Genomic DNA, 21,336 nt, shown 5'->3' on the forward strand with positions numbered 1-21,336 from the left:
CTGTTATTTGTGTGTTTCAATTATTTCAAATTGATATTTTTATGTTGCTCTAGGAACCGAGAAACCATTTCTGGGGTTATACATATTTTAATCAACAAGGCTAGCGACGACGACATTATGTCGCGGCTCTCGCGGCATAGACTACCCGTCCTTATGTCATATGAAATTCGCGGTGAGGCCGGTGAGATACTATCGTGCCAATCATGTGCCAGTCCTGCTGATCAGCAATCATGTCATACTTAAACAAAGGATACTATAGACTAGACAGCCAAATAATAATACCACTACCGAACGAGATGGTCAGATACAAATTATAATAAGAGTGACAGAGAGCAAAATGTTATTTTTTGTCTTTGTCATAGTTTCACTTTTCCGCCGCTGCCACAAACGGGTTTGTGGCAAACAATAAGGACGTGACTTGTCAAGCTTAATTATCCGCCCAAATTACGTAGGTTGTTTATGGTAAACTGTCAGCCATTTTTAAAGTGATTCTTAAATTCGCTCCATTATTCTATACTGTCCCTTACGGGTGTACGCTTGCGTCAAGTCTATAGTATCCTTCGTCTGAGATGTCATATGTTAATAAGGCACACAATACCACGCAAAAAGTTTTCCATCTCGCCAATTTTATTACGATAGCTATACAATCTTAATAGTGTGTCTAGACATTAGGGTGGCCCTTACTCGGTAAATTTTAAAAATTTAACAATAAGAACAACGGTATGCGTCTATCTAAATATTGTATTCTACCTTGCCACTTTTTGGCTACCTAGCAGAGTATGCTACACAATCTTAGAGTAGACACTGTAGACAGTATCTTACTAGCCCAGAAACTAACAATCGTCCCTAATCTACCCCAACAAACAAAGACTTATCAACGAAGATACGTCGCACACTACAACAAAGCCCGAGGTGAATGAACAAGATAAGGACTTTCCCCGTCCCTGCTGAAAGCGACGCTGATCAATCTGACAAGCGGGTATACGTGCTTGCGGAAAGGTTTACTAACAAATTACTCTATTATGTAAGTACTTTACTGTATTCTTTCGCTGAGTTTGGATTTACAACCAGGAAATTAGGCGGAAGGAAAAGATATGAGTGATATGACAGAACGCACGAAAATTTTGATTAAACTGTAAAGAAAGTACCTATTTGTGCCTATTATTTATTCATTTATATGAGCCTATAGAACTCTTGCTACTGTCGCACTGTCCCAGTCTTACTGCTGCTAGAAAAATTTAACTTGTTTCACATACATATATCCTATGACCGGCCCGTCTTCTGATGTTCCATCAAAATCAATATCAAAATTTAGTGGTCTGGTACTATAGTAGGTAACGTCGTCAAGTAAATTGTTCCTACCTCCGCCATAAATTAATCTTCTGCTAAGGACCAATCGAGGGTTTACTGATGAAACCCGATTTACCCGATAAATCGAGATAATTTTTCGTTGAAATAAGTTTACTCAACTTATCGGGTTTCACCAGTAAACCCTCAGTGCAAGAAAATCTTTGGCAGACCTATAAGTGTGGATTTCAGCTAAATACCTGCAGCGCTAGCATGATTGGCACGAGATTATGTCACCGCGACATAGATAACCTGTATGTCACTGATAAAATAAACGTGATCTATGTCGCGGCGACATACTGTCGCGTCCATCATGTGCTAACCCCGCTGCACAGTACATAGCTATTCTCATAAGTATAAGTATAAGTACGCCTAAATTATTTTATTTCACTTAAGAAGCAACAGCGAAACAGCAACGCAACATTAATAACTATAATAAGCACCTATACTATAGGATGATTGGGTAAGATTAGCTCTAGTTACGCAGCATTACTTCAGCTACTGTTATGTGCTATTACTGCTCACTAATTACTAGCCATAGCCACTGTAATGTCTCTCTATTACGCTATATACATTGGGTTGGCTCGCCAATACACACCGCACGTCCGTCCTCTATCTCACTCGGAGACCGACTCCATATGTACTCGAGACACCTATACACTACATCCCTTTCTTGTTTAAATTTTTTTTATTTTATTTTTATTTATAAATATTTAAATAATAGGTCAATTTAGTTTTAATTCAAATACTTGCCATGCTGTGCCTTGTATCTTTTTTTTTTTAATGTACTACTTTTCTTCTAATTGTCTGCCCACTTTCGTCATTCCTAACTTGATCATCTCCGTCTTTACCACTTGGTACTGTATGTGAAGTAGTGTTATAATTAGGGATTAATTTTCTATCTTTAGTCATATGTTTAGGACATTCCGGTCTGAGGGTTGACTCAGAGCGGACGCTGCACCACCACCTGCAGTGTATACTCAAACATACTTGTGTGTTTTATTAACTACAATTCCTAGATGTCAGTCTCATTCTTTCTTCTTTAAGTCTGTTACCTTTTCCAATTCAGACTGTTTTGAAAACTAGATTAGTACATTTTTTTTTTTTAATATTTATATACATATATGAGTGTTTTTTTTTCTTCAATAGCATACAATACAATATAATTGTACAATGCAAGCATCGCACATTTCTCGCGTCAGCATTAAAATTAATATAATTATGACTTGATTAGAATTGCTTTGCATTGCTTGATTGCATTTGCATGCATTTAGTTATGTTTTATTGCAAATAAATAATGATTGATTGATTGATTGATTGCTGTATTTACGATTACGTTATACATCGATTTATGCATTAGTTTACGTTTATACGTGCTCCTAGCTAGTACTCAGTATTCCTTGGTTATCAATAAATTTATAAGTGTATCAAAAATCAGTGTTTCTATCAAGACTACAATCAATCATCAAGAATCATATCATCTAAGGTGTACGGCTCGTACAATAATATTTCACTAATTTCATACCTTTTCATGATTTACATTTTTTTAATAGGTCGCTTGTCAGGCGTCTAATGTATATTAGGTAATGTATTGATGATAACTGATTGTATCGGCCCTATACTTCATTATATGCACCTATTATTGCTAGTAACTAGTAAATAGTACATATAAGTATTTAGTTATAGAACCTAATGTATCTGTAGCCTTACCATGACTTTTTTACGTGAAAAAATACGTTACGTTTTCAGTGAGAGTTACGGAAAATGTATGGAAAAACTGAACAGCGCTCCAAGCGGAAACGCTCACGTACTAAAATTTTCATCGGTACCATAAGTTATTAACGTGTTTACTCCGAGTTTTTAATACGTTCCTAACTTTACAACTAAGGCGCTCTCTTTCTGATTGTATGAAGTCAATAGAACCAGAACTATTTGACAGTCTCTAGTGAAAACTCAATACTTTACGTGAGTAATCATGACAGTCACTAACGTAAAAGTAAACCACCCAATTCACTCTGATGTGTCATTACTGTCAAATTATATAACAATCCCACAACATTTTCACGATTATATTTGCAATTTTAAATGCAATTAATTATGACTAATATGTATTAATTTATAATAGGTATTACGTGAAATTAAAGAACAGCTTAAATGTAGCAGTTAGTCAGTAGTTCGATAAAAAGATAAACCAGTGATGAAACCAGTGCTTGATACTTGTACATAGGTCATTACCTACCTATTGGGTTTGCTGAATACCATATGGCTGGCACAAAATGATGAATAAATATACCTAACTAATGAGTTAGGTATATTTATTCATCATTTTGTACTGTTTAGCTACAGTTGAGATGATTATATTGGTTGCTTTCAGAAAAAGAAGATATTATTGAGAACATGCCAGCCATATGGTATTCAGCAAACCCAACGTAGAAGATTGTTCAAATTGATAATGAATGCGGCAGTTAAGAATCAACTGATTACCTACAGCAGCAGGCAGTACCAATTCATGGGCATGTTAGTTCCTCAATGCACAATACTTGTACCTATAGTCACCATAACACCATATCTCGTGGGTATATATTAGAAGTGAACCAAAGGAAAAAACTTCAAAAAAATATTCCTATTACTGAAATAAAGTATCTCATTCTGTGACTTTGTTTATTTTGTAATATTCTTGAGTAACAGGCTAAGTATTTAATAAATTGACGTGAAACGAATACTAAAAACCTAAAATTCAGCGTTTACGTACATATAAAACATCAATTACAACGACATCGACATAGGTAACGACAACGTCGGTAAGGTATAGAACTTTTGAAGGCTATTAGGCCATTATGGGGTGTATATGAAGATTATTATTTTGATACAAAAGTGAGTAGAAAAAGCATTTTGAAACAAGTGAAAATTGTATCTAATTTTTTGGCAGGGCACGTAGCCAAATGCACAAACGATTATGATAACATCGTTATCGTAGCTTAGCTATCTCTATCACTTTTCCGTATTGACATGACAGAGCTAGACTGAATTTCGATCGGCGTTTAGCGCATAGATTTAAAGTCCATGGTTTAGCGTCAACGATTGACATTTCAGCTAAGTCCTTGTGTCAAAATTGACAAAGCTAATTTTTTTTTTAATTTATTGGGAGCATTGGCAACTTGGCCATCAGCGCAAACATACAATATTTAATACAACATACAGCAGAAGAAACAATTACAGGAATAACAATTACTTTGTTAATCATAAAAGTAATATTGCACATATTGAAATGCTAAACTTATGACTATTTAGTAACTACATAATACAATGTTTTATGAATGAAAAGAAGTATTTTTGAACAATTACAAATTATTTACAAAGCGCCAATAGTGTGCATAATAAACTCATAAATTATAGGGTTTAAAACAGCCTTCAAGTTCATTTCCTGGTTCTTTGCTTGGCTGAAAATCCCGGGAATTCCCGGTACTTTTGGTACCGGTATTTCCCGGGAGCAAACCCTAATAGGGATAGGGGTAGGGTTAGGGATAGGGATAGGGGTAATCGGTCGGCAATCGGTAATTATAAGCGATAATGCGAGAAAGTACTTTTTACCCACCGACAATAGTGCCGAGATACGGAGCTATGTGAGTTCTATTGTACAGTATGTAGTTTCCTCAGTGTATATAGAATACATACCTACTCGTACCTACTACCTACGCTGTGGTCGCTGTGTAACATTTGTACAACCACTGCAAGCATTTCTTTTTTAAAAACAATAGTAATATGAGTAATCGATAAAAACGCAGAAAAACGTCTGCATAGAAACCTACGGATCCAAATGAAAATGTTATTATTTGTATATGTTTGAATAAGAATTCTTTTAGTACGCGAGCGAAACCGCGGGCAAAAGCTAATTCTATATAAGATGCTATGTACCCTTTTTCTGTAAAAAATATTTCTGTCTTTACTACTTGAGAACATCACAAATAAACAAAGTCAATTAATGAAATACTTTATTTTAGGAACAGGATTATTTTTTGGAGTTGAGGTTTTTTCCTTTATTGGAGCACTTCTATACATATACCTGTGATCGCGAAACAAAAACACCTATAAATTGGTACTGCTCCCCTCTGCTGCCCTAAGGTTTTGAGTAGCGTAACTGCCAGAGTGCCACAGTATTAATATCAATTGAACCATCTTCCATGTTGACTGAATACCATACGGGTTTGTTTGGAAATATTGATTTCAATCATAGCTTCCGTCATCTTTCTGAAACCAAAAACTGCTTTGAGCAATATAATCATCTCTATTGTAAAATAGTACAAAATGATGGCCAAAAATAACTCATTACCTTACTTGATTTGTTCACTGGTTTATCTTTTTATTCAATTTTAGCTAATCTTGAATTTCACGTAATATTATAAATTAATGCAATATGTTAGTCATAATTTTATTTAAATCTGCAAATATAATCGTGAAAATTCCGTGTGATTTTTGTATTACTTGACAGAAATGTCACGTCAGAATGACTTGGCCTATGGTTTGAGGCCTACTACCGAATACCGAAGTTATCGAAATGTGGACATGCGTCTCTTTTACTCTTATCAGTATAAAGTGAAAGAGGAAGAATCCCTCAGTGCGTATGTTTCGAAATTTGCAGTAGACCCTATATTGACAGATTTCGATAGGTAAATTACATTTACTTATGATTTTAGTTCCATCGCGTAAACACCAGAGGCGTAGCATTCGCCTATAGTTCTTTCTCCGTTTATTGATAAACTTAGAAAGGGATAGAAGCAGCTTCTTTGGCGTGAAGTTAGGCACAATATATTGTAAACAAACGTAAACTCACTTACTTTCTGAGTAAAGTAATACGGCTCTCACTTGGGCAGCCCATGGTAACGGTACTGGAGCCTCGTCTGCCGACAAACCATACTCTGGTTTGGCAGAAGATAAATTTAGTTGTAAGTTAATTTTTGAATAAACATTTATTTCATTTTATTTCATTTTTCATTTCATCTAATGCAATTCATAATACTTACGGATATTATAATGTTTAGTTAGATCTACTCATAAATTTAATTATAAATTGCAGTGCATAGTTATTAAAACTTTTACTGTCTCCTATTTTTTTTTCTGGATCGAAAGGGCTCGTGATTCATTTCATGTAATACAATACTATATAGAATATGCATTAAAATCCGATTCAGGGTCACGTATCCACTTTATCGTTTTATTGATTTTGTTTCATCATGATCAGCTTTCTTTTTCGTAGATACTTTGTACCACACAAAGTAATCAACGATTAATTTTCTAAAATAGGTAGCTGTTCATATACTATTTAAGAAGTGCTTACCCAATTGACCCAATTATACTAACATCCGATTTATATCTACACAGTATGTATATATTTTAGATAACACTTTTCTTTTAAAGTAATTTGTTAACATCTTTTTTTTATTATTATTATCTCTTTATCTATCTTAAGATCTTAACTCTTAGGCTAGGCTATTTTATAATATGATTATTAAAGAAATTACAAAACCACTTTTTTTTCTCTTTTTTTTTTTTTTTGGTTGATTGTCGATTGACCATAGTCACACCTGATGGAAAGTGAAGACATAGTCGAAGATGGAGCTCACCGATTCAGTAATACTTAGCATATTCACTTTTATCTTAAAGAGACCGAGGTCGTATTTTTCTGGGAACATCTATGGTGGGAGTGCATTCCATTCCTTTGATAAAATATTATCTAAATTATTACCCAAATATTATCTCCTTGATTTACTTTCTTTGTGCTGTTAACCGAACAAATCAGCATGCCCATTTACAAGGCATCTAGTCATACTGAAATTGACCGGAGTAACAGGAGTAACAGAATACTTATACAGCTCACCGAACTACGAGGTAGTTTAGTAGGTAAGCACAGTGTTTCTCCCAAGGTACCACGATTTGATTTTGTTTTTGCAGCTGTGTCTTTAAATTCCTGCAGGAGATGTTATATCTTGACAGACTCAGCGTTTATTTATGTGTCACACGGAGAGAAAAACAACTAGATTTCATGTTCGTTCAACATTTCTATTTTTTTTTTTGTTAAAATTGCGCCTACGTGTTCTTTCATTCCAACTACAAGTTTGATGTTGTTAAGTGTAACTACCTTCTAGAATTTTTTTTTTTTTTTATATGCCACGTCGGTGGCAAAGGCAAACAGTTATAGGGCCTCCTAATTGAAAGCGGTCACCGTAACCTATGGACGCCTGCAACTCGAGGGGTGTCACATGCGCGTCGCCGACCCATATAGAAACTTGTATACTCCTTTTTTTTTAGAACCCCATACGGTAGTTCATCGGGAATACCTTGACATAGCTCATTCCACAGCCGGAGCGTTCGTGGGAGGAATTATTATTGATTTTTTTTTTTGAACCAATGTTTTATTTAAACCAACAAGTCGATTTTGTAAAAGCATATGTCACATATTGTTTTAAACATATGTTTACCTGATTCAATAAGATATATTTTAACAAGTTTGACCTTGTTGTTTGGTTCGTACAAATTCGACTTGTATCATCAATATTGTGATTTATTCCCTTTACTAAAATACTATTGTTTCAAACAGATAAACACGCAACAAGACGAGTTTGTTAGATTCACAAGGCAAACTCTCAGTTGTACCCTTAACTTCACATCCGTCTATCAATCCATTTATATATACTTAGAATCATGTTCCCTAACCTCTAAATAATGTGCATTGTAGGTAGTTAGGTACCTAGATAATTGACGTGAAGCATTGAAATTTGTGATTATTTAACATTTTACAATCACTACAGACAAAGCTGATTCAGCCGCTGATTGTTGTCCTTTTGTTAATTTTCTTGACCAGACGAAATAAGGTCACTAGTGAGATTTATTTTATAAATTTACAAACTTAGGTTACTAGTTCGCTTGGAAAATCTTTAATATGTATTCACGAAAGAGAGACCACATTTCAATATCCTCCCGTGAAATTACGCAAACAAGTTCAGCATTTTTGTTTCTTATTTTTTTTTCTATATTAGTTCAATAGAGGCTCACAGATCCATTAGTTTATTTGTTTTAACTGGACACCTGACTTATATGAGATTCACCTACATGAATCTCTGCAGTATGTACCTATTACCCTAACTGATAACGAGTACCTTCAGTAGCAATATATTTTTGTAATGATTTTCAACTGACGTAAATTGTCTTTGAAAATCTATCATAGATCAACTTAAATAGGCATGTCTTTCTCTTGAGGTCACCCATACCTGACAAAGCCTTGTTGACGGTAAGCAGAGTTAGCAACTTGTTTTTTTTTCCGCGTTGAAATATATCAAGCGTTCGCTTAATTTTATTCAATTCAGCTGCACCACTACGTGTTTTTATATACAATGCAATGTCAAACCAATGCACTGTCTTTTTTTTCACTCTTTTCACTCTGATTGACGTTAGCGGCATCTAGGTATATAAAGAGTGCTCTTTTCCAGCGCTCCCACCGAACTCCTATTGATGTAGGATCACCTTCGCTGTCAAATGCCTCCAACGACAATTAAGAAGCCATACTGGACTTTCTTGGGGCAACCTGTACCCAATTAATTTAATGATTCTAATAACACAAGTCAAAATACCTATATTCTATTGAAAATATTTCAACTTATGCTATCTCAAAGTACTCAGTCATTGTACTTGAGTGTTTTACTGGGGTAGTTGTCTCAGACTCTCTGGCACTGGAAGCCTTGGTATTTTTTCTTTCATATGTGTAATTTATTTCGGTTTCAATTTAATGATATTTATTGACCGACGTCAATCTACTATTATGACAATTGAAGGCTCAGATAGTATTTATCATCTGATCTAAGCGTCATTTAAGCGCACGTTCAACCAGTATAACCGTAATTTACTTCGTGTTTAGGTTATTATCATTAAGCTGATATTTGCAACAATTCAATGTTCAGCTTTTTTTTTCGTATTGCTATTTAACTACTGTTTATAACAATTTAATGATCAGTATTATCTGCTGTATCCAACTTCGCAATTTAATGTCTTATTTTCAGCCACAAATGGCATAAAATCTCTTAGTATTTAAGTGCCAATTAAATGGTCGAAACTAAACAACACAATTGTATGTACAGAGTGGACCTCCATGTGCTGTTTCCAAATTCGCAATTTAATGCCTTATTTTCAGCCACAAATGGCATAAAATTTCATAGTATTTAGATGCCAATTAAATGGTCGATACTAAACAATACAATTGAATGTGCAGAGTGCACCTCCATGTGCTGTTTCCAAATTCGCAATTTAATGCTTTATTTTCAGCCACGAATGGCATAAAATTTCATAGTACTTAGGTGCCAATTAAATGGTCGATACAATTGAATGTACAGAGTTGCACCTCCGTTTAATGCCTCTTTTTTTTTTCTGCCGACTTTACTGACAAAGTAATTTAATACTCAGATGGAAACTGCTTATCATAAGTGCTTCAAAAATGTGTTTTTTTTTTGTTCTATACCGTGTTTTTTTTTTTCGTTAAATTTGACACGTCGTTAGGTTCATTATCAAGAACCATCCTGTATATCACTTTTAGGTAAATACGCAATAAAAAATGTTCATCCTTTTCATCCATACTATCCATACTAATATTATAAATGCGAAAGTAACTCTGTCTGTCTGTCTGTTACGCTTTCCCGCTTAAACCACGCAACCGATTTTGATGAAATTTGGAACAGACAATCTTTAGACCCTGAGACAGAACATAGGCTACTTTTTATTTCGAAAAAAAGGGATGAAGGGGTTGAAAAAGAGGTTGAAAGTTTGTATGGGATTTCTTAATTTTAAAAGATAAAACCATGAAACTTTATATTTTAGCACTTGATAAGAAATCATTAAACATCTTGATAAGGTCGAACGCGATTAATTAACATTATTTTTACCTTTTTTTTTTTTTTTTTTTGTGTGTCGTGCGGTGGGAAATAAACATTAACTAAAAGCGGGTAGATTATATTTATTTGTCTACATTTATATAAATTAATATCGGGTAGTTTTGTGTTGTTTACATCTCCGGTGACATTTTGCTGGGACGTCAGTCTTCCGCGACCACGGCCAGTGCAACCTGGCTGAAACGTTGGGAAAAAAGGTAAAAATAATGTTAATTAATCGCGTTCGACCTGTATGTGACTTTAAATATGTGTACAAAGCGCGAGAACTTAAAGTGTTATCTTGATAAGGGATAGGGATAGGGATAGCGATAGCGATAGGGATAGCGATAGGGATAGCGATAGCGATAGCGATAGCGATAGCGATAGCGATAGGGATAGAGATAGGGATACGGATACGGATACGGATAATATGGGTATCGTTAGAGGTATACGGATAATCGGTCGGCGGTCTCTTACAATAAATGTGCTCTAAGACGATCGTTGTTTGCTTGCTTGAAGATTACGTTTGCGATAAGTATAAGCAAAATGTAAAAAATTGTAAGGGATTATTAGAAAAAAGTACTTTTTACCCACCGATCATAGTGTCGAAATACGGGCTATGTGGGATGTTTATAAAGGTTTCCCCAGCGTATATAGAATTACCTACGCTGTGGTCGATGTGTAATATTTCTACAATCATTGCAAGCAAAAGTATTATGTGCAATCGAAATAATCGCAGATAAATATACCTACAGAGAAACCTACGGATCCAAATGAAAATCTTAATGAATACTTTTATTACGCGGGCGAAGCCGCGGGTAAAAGCTAGTATATAATAAAAGAAGAAACTGACTGACTGGCTGACTGACATATCAACGCACAGCCGAAACCGATGGTCCTAGAAATTCCAAATTTCACAAATTTGGTACGTAGGTTCCTTATAAGGTGCAGAGGAACACTAAGAAAGGATTTTTCAAAATTCACCTTCTAAGGTGAAATAAGTTGAAATTGGGGTCCAAAGTTTGAATTATTTATTTCGCGGGCGAAACCGCGGGAAAAGCTAGTTCCATATAAAATGGTGGGTCAACCCTGAAATGTATGGGGTCCTATACATTCCACAACTCTTCTCTATCTATATTTTTGTCGTGTCGCGTTATCATTGAAAACCGACTTGTCTTTTCATGGTTGCTTCCTTCCATTCGTTCCCCAGTTCGTGACCTTTTCCCGTGACAATCGTCACGGCCAACCGGCGAACTTTTGCCCTTGCTTTGTCAACAGGTGGGATGCTCCGGCAGTCAATAGAAATGACGTGGGTGGTAACTGATTAAAGACGCTAAGCGGATGGTAGGCGTTTGTAAATTAATTTGTTAATATTAAGTACCTAGTTAATTTTTGGTAAATGTAAGTTTACATTTCCATATATATATATTAAAAAATATAAATAGTTACATAGATAACTTTTTTTTTACAATTTTATGAACACAGGGAGTAGCCGCCGCGAACACTTAAGCGAGGAGGCTTTTGTGGTGACTTGTAAGGTAAGATAAGACCCAACAATTCAATCCGATATCGGATGTAGGAAGGATCTCAAATATGGCGTCTTTAATATACCTAAAGTATAGGATAGATATCGGTACTACACTACATCCAATATCGGATCGAATAGTGAGAAAACGGTTTTACGTGATTCAGTGCGTAATTTATGTACCTAAGGGCCACTTGCACCAACGAAAAGGGAAGTATTAAACTACATTACTTAGGGACTATGATTCTAATGTCTAATTGATACATTTACGCTAACCCGTTTTCTGATAAAAACTTTTTGAAGGACACTAGGCTATTACAATTGTTATGACAGATTCTAGGTATTAAATAGTATCTAGTCCTCTTGCCGTAATAGTCATCAGAAGACGGGAACAGCACTCTAACCCTGAGTTAAGTGGTTGGTGCAAGTGCGTCTTAGAGTCCTAAGTAGACAATAAAAAATAAATTTTAAATCGCAATGTGTCGGTCACACCGTGACAGTGGCGCCCGCATATTGCAGTGACTTTCTGGCATGTATGCTAATATCTTCAGTCGGTATTTAAACAAGTGGCATTTTGTTCGCCGCTCCACTGACCCCGATTACTAACGATTTATTGCACGGATTATATCACTTTTACTACCTCGTATCTTGCATATCCGCATTATTCTAGTAACTACTTTCGAATTAACAAAATAAGGTTCAAAATTAATGAAGAGGTGGAATGTGAAGCGATTATGTGAAATTGAATTGTAGTGGTACGTAGGAATTGCGTATTTTGAACGATATCTAGTTTATTGTTATTGTAATTTGATCAATCGCTATGTTGTTAATTAAAACCTGTCTTTGATGTATTCAATAATATCTACACCGGTGTAAACTTCTGTGGGTGTTCTATCTATCCTATTTATTTATTATGTATTTATCCAATTAGTTATTAGTTTGATCTGAATTCGAAAATTGATGATGGGTCAAAATGCGTTAAAAAAATTCTGTAGCAGTAGGTTTATTGTATTTGCGGTTTTTCATCGCAATTTAAAGACCCTCTATTTTCGAATCCACCAATATTTTGAAACGGAAGATATTAAAAAAGACTGTGCCCAGAAAGAAAGCGTTTTCTTTCAGCAAATTAGCGGATAGCTCTCGGGGTATTGACATTAATACATTTTTTTTACATGTATGTTATTCACTAATTCCAATTTGAAATTATTTTTGAAAATCCAATGCATCAAGTCATCCATTCACCTCATCACCATCAGCTCAGCTTTGTTTCAAACACCTTCAAGTTACATACAAAATACAAACAAAAAATAAGTATGTCTAATTGAAAATCTCTTGTTTCGAAGTTTTTAAAACTATTAAATCAACACAACCAACACGCAAAGGACCAGTTAGTCAGCCAACCGCATCTTTTTAAAATTCATATCATAACCTAAGTTCATATTTGTCTCCAAACCAATCGGCTGGATTCCCATCACGTTCTTCCATTGAACCTGGCGGCCTAGCCGAATGACAATCGCTGACGACTAGACGCCGATCGAAACGTAGTCTGGCTCTGTTGCGCTAATATGGAAGAGCTAAAGAGATAGTTAGCTATACCTACGATAAAGATAGCGTTTGTGCATTTGGCTACGTACCCTGCTCACGTCGGCTCTGAGGAAGTGGCTCTAACTGTACTACGTACGGTGAGCTGATGTGGACCTTAGATGGGTTTAATTAGGTCGATAATCCAGGCCATGATAAACAGGTTAGGGCTGGAATTCTGTGCAATTGTCGTGTCGTGTCAAATATGAATAAATAAAACAAAATAAAGTCTGTACATTTTGGTACGAACTGAGTTTTTATCATCATGAAGTAACATTTCGTAAGTACGTTAAAATGTGAACCACACCTTTCTTGGCCTCCGGAATAAAAATTGTCAATAAAATTGTCAGAATCTTTTTAATTAAATAACTACACAAATTAAAGGTCAATAAATAAGAAAAAAAAACAATAAATAATCGTAGGGCAGAATATGAAAGTACAACCTAGCTATTTATATCGTGCACTAAAAACCTAGATGCATTTAGAAGTTGTCGCGATCTAGATATTTTTGAAGGTATATATTTTGACACCATTTTATTATCACTTATTTTTTAGAGAAAATTTGCTCTGGCACCATATTATTTATTGACATTAACTTAAATCACATAAAATAGCCACATTCAAACTCAAAACTCACTAGTTCCGAACTACATTACTCTAGTTATTCAAATTGTATAACCTGGCGTGTGAAGCGGGTTGAAATGATAATGCTTTGCGCAAGCGACGTGAATGCGCTCAACTTTGGCGACCGGTTGACCCTCTACCTACACTCTCCTACAGTATAAGCCAGTGGTGAGCAAAGTACGATCCGCGGGCCATGTCCGACCCGCGAAAGGATTGGCTCCGGCCAGCCACTGGTCCTTCAAAATAGAAATATTTCTATTTATGGAAAAAAAAACTACACATAAGTAGATACAAATCAACAACAGAAAATTATTTACACATAACATCACGAAAATGGTCCTTACTTAGCATGGTGTTAGCCTGGGGGGCCAACGCTGATCTTCCGTCAAGGCCATACCGAATGATACCACGGAAATAGTGTGTGATATGGCCTATGGCCAGCACTGTAGTAAAATCGCATTCTTGTTTTTTACTACTGTGCTGGCCATAAATCAGTGTGCGTAGCCGAATGTAAAAAAGTATTAGTCTTGTGATAGAATATACGGTGACATTTCGACACCATGTTTGCCGCAACAAGATCTACACCGTGTTTTTTTGTTTTCCGTTTAATTCAACAAGTAGCTAGGTTCATTACCAGGAACCAGCCTGTATATCACTTTTAGTTAAATTCGCAAAAATTTTTTTTAAACCATTTTCATACATAACATACGAATTTATTACTGCGAGAGACCCTTGAGAATAACATTCAAGTTATTAGTGTCAAGAGATTGACGGCACATGTCAAAACAAATAACATTAGGAATTGGTACAGGCTGTCACTCACGTGTTCAGTAATTATCTTTATTTTGTTAATAACTCGATAAACGTAAGAGTTTCTTAGAGATATTAATTATATTTGATCTAAAGAACCTTCCCTTAAAGTTAACGGAATTCAATAAAAACAAGGTGTATAATATCAATCTAAAAGGTATAAATATAAGTTTACAATAAACAACAACATCAAACATCAAATGCAGCAGAATCTCATTTCCATTCAACCTTTGGAACTAATACTTAATTTGCTTACAAAACACCGCATTGTGGATTGTGAAACGTAACGTGTAACCTACGAATATGTAAATTATCACTATTACTGCTATCTGCGTAAAAATGTCTAGTGAAATAGCGGACACCGCGTTTTGAAGCATGAGCTATCAGATATACACGGTGTAACATGAGAAAACCGAATAATTTTAAAAGCGTATTTCTTTATGTCATATAAACTTATTTGGAATTCGCCTGCTTTCAGAGTTATAAGCATTTAAAAAAATAACAATTACATACTTATTATTTCTCAGAACAAAACGCTGTTTTGATGGCGATGATTCCGTTATCGGGCATAATCTAACTAATTATCCTCGTTGAATAGATATCAAAAAGCAATTAGTGACACATTGTAAATAAAGTATTTTTTTAGAAAAAAAAATTACAATCTTTATTTTAAGTGCCAGTTTTACGAATAACGTGTACTTTTTATGTGAAAATACATAAAGAAAATACACAAAAAAAATTTTTTTGCGAAATTTGCTTGACGTCATATCACATTTTATCTTTATTTTGCCCTCAGAAATGCGTGGTTAAAATCTTTCGGTGGTGTTTCAGTAATGTTACACCGTGTATATACAAATATAAATTGATGATTTGCCAAAATTAGCATAAGCTAAAAAAATATAAATCCGTCGGCCCCAAACTAAGCGCACCCTCTCTCGGGGAATCCGAAAAAGTGAGACTTTATCTAAACGAAATACGGATCCTATACTTATATAGTCATCAGATTTTTTTAAATAGGCATACACATGTCTGTGCGTAATTAATAAAGGCGTTATTTTAGATTTTTGCCTTTGACATTTTTCATATGATATCGAATCGGCTAATGTGAAAACGCGCTAAGGCTTAAATTAAAAATATGTAAAAAACAACTATGGAAACGGATTATATCGCATATAATGGATTTACATTTCATCCGTTTATATAATCCGTTTCCATAGTTTTATTTCATGAGCATCTATCGCGCGAACCGGACAATACTTATTAAAAATATGTACATACTTAAAGTCTAGAGTAATATATTAAGTACAATAGTAGGTTTTTTTTTTTTTTTACAAAAAAGACAATGTACACAAGCATATCATTAAAGTTTCGCCAAACTGTAAAACAGTTTGTTGGCGATGCGCTCCATCTTATCTAATATTCTAATATCTAAATAACAATCCACCTATTAGATATACACTACCTACAGACAGTACATCTTACTACTACTTAAAATGAAAATTGTTCTTAAAGTAATATACATATATTATGACTTATGACTGAATAAATACACGTAATTACTCTGTGCCTACAGTTTACAATGCTATTTATTGCAAATGAAGTAGAAATATTTTAAGTAGATATGAACGGATATTTTACAACGTATAATAATCGTTTTTATGCTGTAATTATGCAACACTAAATAACTCTGGCATAACATTCTTACAAAAATAACGATTGCCATTGTGTTTGTTAATGCGAAAGAATAATAATGTTTTTTTATCCGTTTTAATTGTTATAATAGTCTCTTAATTCATTTACAAAAGCTATAAACCATTAAAGAAATAATTTTAAAAGGTCTTCCAGTCTACCTGTGGTGATTGGTATACAGAGGTGGAAAGATAAGTCAGGCCCTTAAAACTACCTTAAATCATTATGCTGGCTCATTTTATGTATACATATAAGTATGTATTTATCCATATAAGTATGTCGTCGCCTAACACCCATAGTTGTACAAGCTTCGCTTAGTTTGGGGTTATTTTTAAAACGAAACAAATTGCATTCAAAGATTTTGGGCATCTACTGTATAAAACCTGTGTGGTGACGGGTTAAGAATTTCACCACCCCCTTTCTTCCCGTGGGTGTCGTAGAAGGCGACTATGGGATATGGGTCATGTGTTCTGCCTACCCCTTTATGGGATACAGGCGTGATTGTATGTATGTATGTATGTATGTACTGTATAAAAAGAAAGGAACCTCGACACGATAAGAAGATAGATTTTTTAAAATTGTCTTGGCTAGGCACCCTGGTCTTTCTATGGCTAGGATGAAATAACAATCAGGGAAACTCTTAAATATGTACATATCGTTTAAAAACACGTCATCATGAACTACATTTTATCCATGAAAATACGAATTCCCGCTCCGACACGCGTTGAACTCTTTTCTATTGAGGTCCTACCACGAACCACATGTTGTTCATTCGTTCTCCTCTCTATCGCTCATATGCAAGAGTAACAAAGACGCAGATAACGAAAGTTTCTGAGGTACGCACTCCGTATATAACAGGAGCAAACAAATACCTGTTTGAACAAGTGGTATCTCATAATAGTCATAACATCTCGAATCTTGTTGTAAACAAAGGTGACTTCATTCTTAACACAATACGGATTTTTAGGGTGCCGTACGCAAAGCGAAAAAGGGACCCTACTCCGTCAGTCTGTCCGTCTGTTACCAGGCTGTATCTCATGAACCGTGATAGTTGGACATCACAGATGACGTATTTATGTTACAATAACCTAACCACATAATTAAAATTTTGAAAAAACCCCCGACTGCGACGTAGTAGACCGATTTTAATGAAACGTGGCTAAGAACACTCCCGACTAACTCAGCTTTCAGACAAAAAAAAACTAAATCTAAATCGGTTCATCCGTTCGGGAGCTACGATGCCACAGACAGACACACACACAGACAGACAGACACGTCAAACTTATAACACCCCGTCGTTTTTGCGTCGGGGGTTAAAAACGTCAAAAACATCAGGGGTTATAATACGGAACCTTTCGTGTACGAGTCGGACTCGCACTTGGCAGGCTTTTTATTGATAGTCTACTAGTATCGTCAGTTGTGTATTAGAACTATTATTTATAAACATATAGAATCGGAGTGCGTAATGTTTTTACAACACCGTTAAACGGGGTGTTTTAAAATACAGGTGCGACGTCCTATAGAAATTTATTTTAGGAATTTTATAAGTTCCTACATAAGGCACTGGTCCCAATGCGAGCTAGTAAGCTATGAACTATCGGCTATAAAAACGAATAAAAGATAAGCACACCCGTGCAAATAAAAGAGACACGGCGATTTTGATAGCTCTCACCGCTGAGCGAGTAACTATAAACATCGCCGTGTCTCTTTTATTTACACGGGCACGATTATCTTTTGTTCGTTTTTATAGCCGTTAGCTCATAGTTTAGGTACTAGCTCGCGGTGACCAGTGACTAAAAGTTACTACTTATATAAAATTCCTAAAATAAATTTAATAGTCTTTTAAAAATGCAAACTTTCCGAAAGTCGTCGCAAGTTTTACGGTAGTGTATGTTTGTCTGTTTCCTCTTTTTTCCTGTAAGAAAATCCTCGTAACTTTAATGAGAAATTGGGGTAAAAGCAATGAAATATTTACTATGAATTCCAACAAGTCTCATTTCTTTGATGGGGAACTTTTGTATTCATTTAATGCTTCTACATGTAGTTACAGATTAGTCGTATTACACATGGATCTCTAAAGTGAATCAGAAGTAATAGGTATTTTATATGCAGCAGATGCCTTTGCAGCTTTAAAATATATTTAGGTGACGATGTAGGTATGTAAATACTTAGGTGATGAGTTTGACAGACTTTATCCTTAAAAGTTTTAACTTATAAATATACATAGTTATCGTTTCCTTCTAGTTTCTTAGAACCGTATTCAATACAAATATAGTACTTATCATCTTAACATGTTTTATTAAGAAATTTTATTAACAGTTGTAAAATAAATCGAATAATTGAAGACAATATACAAATTACGTATCGTTATTCGTTACAAAAGTTGCTGTAAACGTATTTAAGTTTTATAAGTATCACTAAGTATAAACTTGAATCTCATACATCCAAAGTCCACTCGTAAACTCAGCAAAAGAACCAGCTAATAAAAACAAAAAAGGCAAAAAGCTTCTCAAACCTCCCGCTGGCCCTACGGCCTGACAAAAAACATTTCGCAACACAAGTTATTCATACTTAATATTTAAATTAACAAACCTTCCAACAACGCGCGAACGCCACTATAAAGAATCCTTTAAAAATAAAATCACAACACACTTCCAAAGACAATTAAAACACTGGCCGGTTTTAAAAAATAAACACTCGAAACGTATTCTTTTTAAAATTAACTTTTAAAAGTTTAAACATTTGAAAATCGAACGCACGTTCGCGTCGGCGCGCCGCGCGGTACTGGCTTGTGATTGGCGTTTAGGACGCGGGAATGCATGTGTCAAAGTGACGTTAGAAGTTCAGAAGTGTACGGCTACAGGAAAATACAGAGAGTTTTGTACTTCATTACTTTATTTTAGAGTTCAATTATTTTAGTGCTATATTTTCAATTGAATCTTTTGAATTTGGAGTTCCTTAATTAAAATGGAACTTAAAGAGCAAAACTGTGCAGTCAACGAAGCACTTTAATGCATAGCTGGTAAGGTTTCAAACATAATGACATGTTTCAGTAACTTAATGATGTTATCATGAAAAATGAGCAATGTGTCAAAGTGACGTTTACCAAACAGGTTCGTATGTAAATTATGGCGGGTTTTAGTAGAACTTTTAATTGTTGGCGCTGAATTTATTCATGATGTAATTAATTGGTTGAGTCTAACTATAGTTTTTTAATAGGTATCGATACAATTTACATATCGTCACTACTTTGGAAAAATCTCGTATCTCACACTGCCCTTCAAAATGAAAACGCAGTACCTAAGGTATCTATGTGTTCCATACATACGACAATATTCTTTTCGTCAATATTCTTTATTGACAGAAGAAGATACAAGTTTTTTTCAAAGTAGTGACGATATAGTGGTTTTTTCGCACTAGTTCGCAAAGTAGGCCATTTCTTGTCAGGCCAAAACTTAACCATATTTACCTACTGAAAAACGTCGTACAATATACGTGCGAAGAGGATATTCCTAACTCGTGAAACAACCCAAAAGAGTCGTTCATGAAGAGGTCAATACTTTCCATACACATCAGTTTCCATACAGAGACGAGGACGGTCGGAAGTTCCAAACCGTTACCGTGTTCAGTATTCATGTTGAGTGCGAGTATTCGGGCTAGGCCTGCTTTCTTGCGCGGACCTAGTTTTTAGACCATGGTCAGATATTTATAAAATTGGTGCAGTTAAACATATTTTTCTATTTTTCCTTTAATTTAAAAATATGTTTCTACAGTTTTACAAAAAATCCATAAAATTTTGTGTAGAGAACTGTATCTATCAAATTCCTTAATGCATACTTTTTTTTAAATACCTAGCAAACCTCACGTGGACATTCGTTATTCGTGGATTTACCATCCCATAGTAGCTTCGACACGGGTACGTGCATGTTAATTTGAATTTATTGTTTTAAATGTCAAGGTCACTTTTTCAGTAATCTTAATCAACAATGACAGGCCGGCCAGGCCGCATACGAGGGGTTAATCGAAGGTTACTCGACAGTCGACACATTTCATTCTAGAACGAGGAGGTTCAAGGATTTCAAGGGGAGAGCGCGTTGGGAATCCACGAGTAGGTAAATATATTTGTTTTGGTTATATAAATGGACTTGCAATTTTGTTATACATATGTATAAACAGTCAGCAAAATATTGGCACTAAAAAAAATGCGGCAAAATGAAAATTGTAGGGCATACAGGCCAATTGTCTTCATAAAACGCGTGCTTTTTCTAAACCTTGACGCTGGCGGAATCATCGACGAGCTATAATACTTAAAAATTGATTGAAAATGTACGGGCGAAGGTTTAATTCCTATAGAACATTTTAATTATCGACAAATATTTGGTTGGCCGCCTGTAGCTGGAATGTTTTCATTACAAGGCTAGGAAATTTAAAGAGTAGTAGTAGGTATATTAATACATACTTATATACATAGAAAACATCCATGAGTCAGGAACAAATATCTCTGTTCATCACACAAATAAATGCCCTTACCGGGATTCGAATGTGCTAGGCCAGAGATGATTTGATTATTCATATAAAGACCAAAGACTTTGACTAGACTGATGAAAATTTCAACTGCTCCTTAAGGCACACCTTGATAGGACAATTACATAATATAGAAATGCACAATAACCAACAACAACGTTAATGAAGAATCGGGCTTCTTCCCCGTCTCATGCGGGGTGAAGCAAGGTTGCGTCCTAGCACCCACTCTATTCGCACTATATTTTTCAGTCGTAGTACGAGAAGTCTTACAAACATGCCCCGAAGGTGTTCGCGTCCGCTATCGCGTCGATAGCAACATTTTTA

The 21,336-nt window shown here is 35.1% G+C and overlaps 1 protein-coding gene across 1 annotated transcript in view; it reads right to left on the bottom strand.

The window, feature by feature from the left end:
* Positions 1–19,244, bottom strand: part of LOC125242212 — a 45,072-nt gene extending 25,828 nt beyond the window's left edge. The window contains exon 1 of the mRNA XM_048150938.1: positions 19,081–19,244. The gene's annotated coding sequence lies outside the window, so the exon portion shown is untranslated. The remainder of the gene's footprint in view (positions 1–19,080) is intronic.
* Positions 19,245–21,336: the final 2,092 nt, after the last annotated feature.

This window comes from Leguminivora glycinivorella, chromosome 2, assembly GCF_023078275.1.
Source record: "Leguminivora glycinivorella isolate SPB_JAAS2020 chromosome 2, LegGlyc_1.1, whole genome shotgun sequence".
NCBI lineage: Eukaryota > Metazoa > Arthropoda > Insecta > Lepidoptera > Tortricidae > Leguminivora > Leguminivora glycinivorella.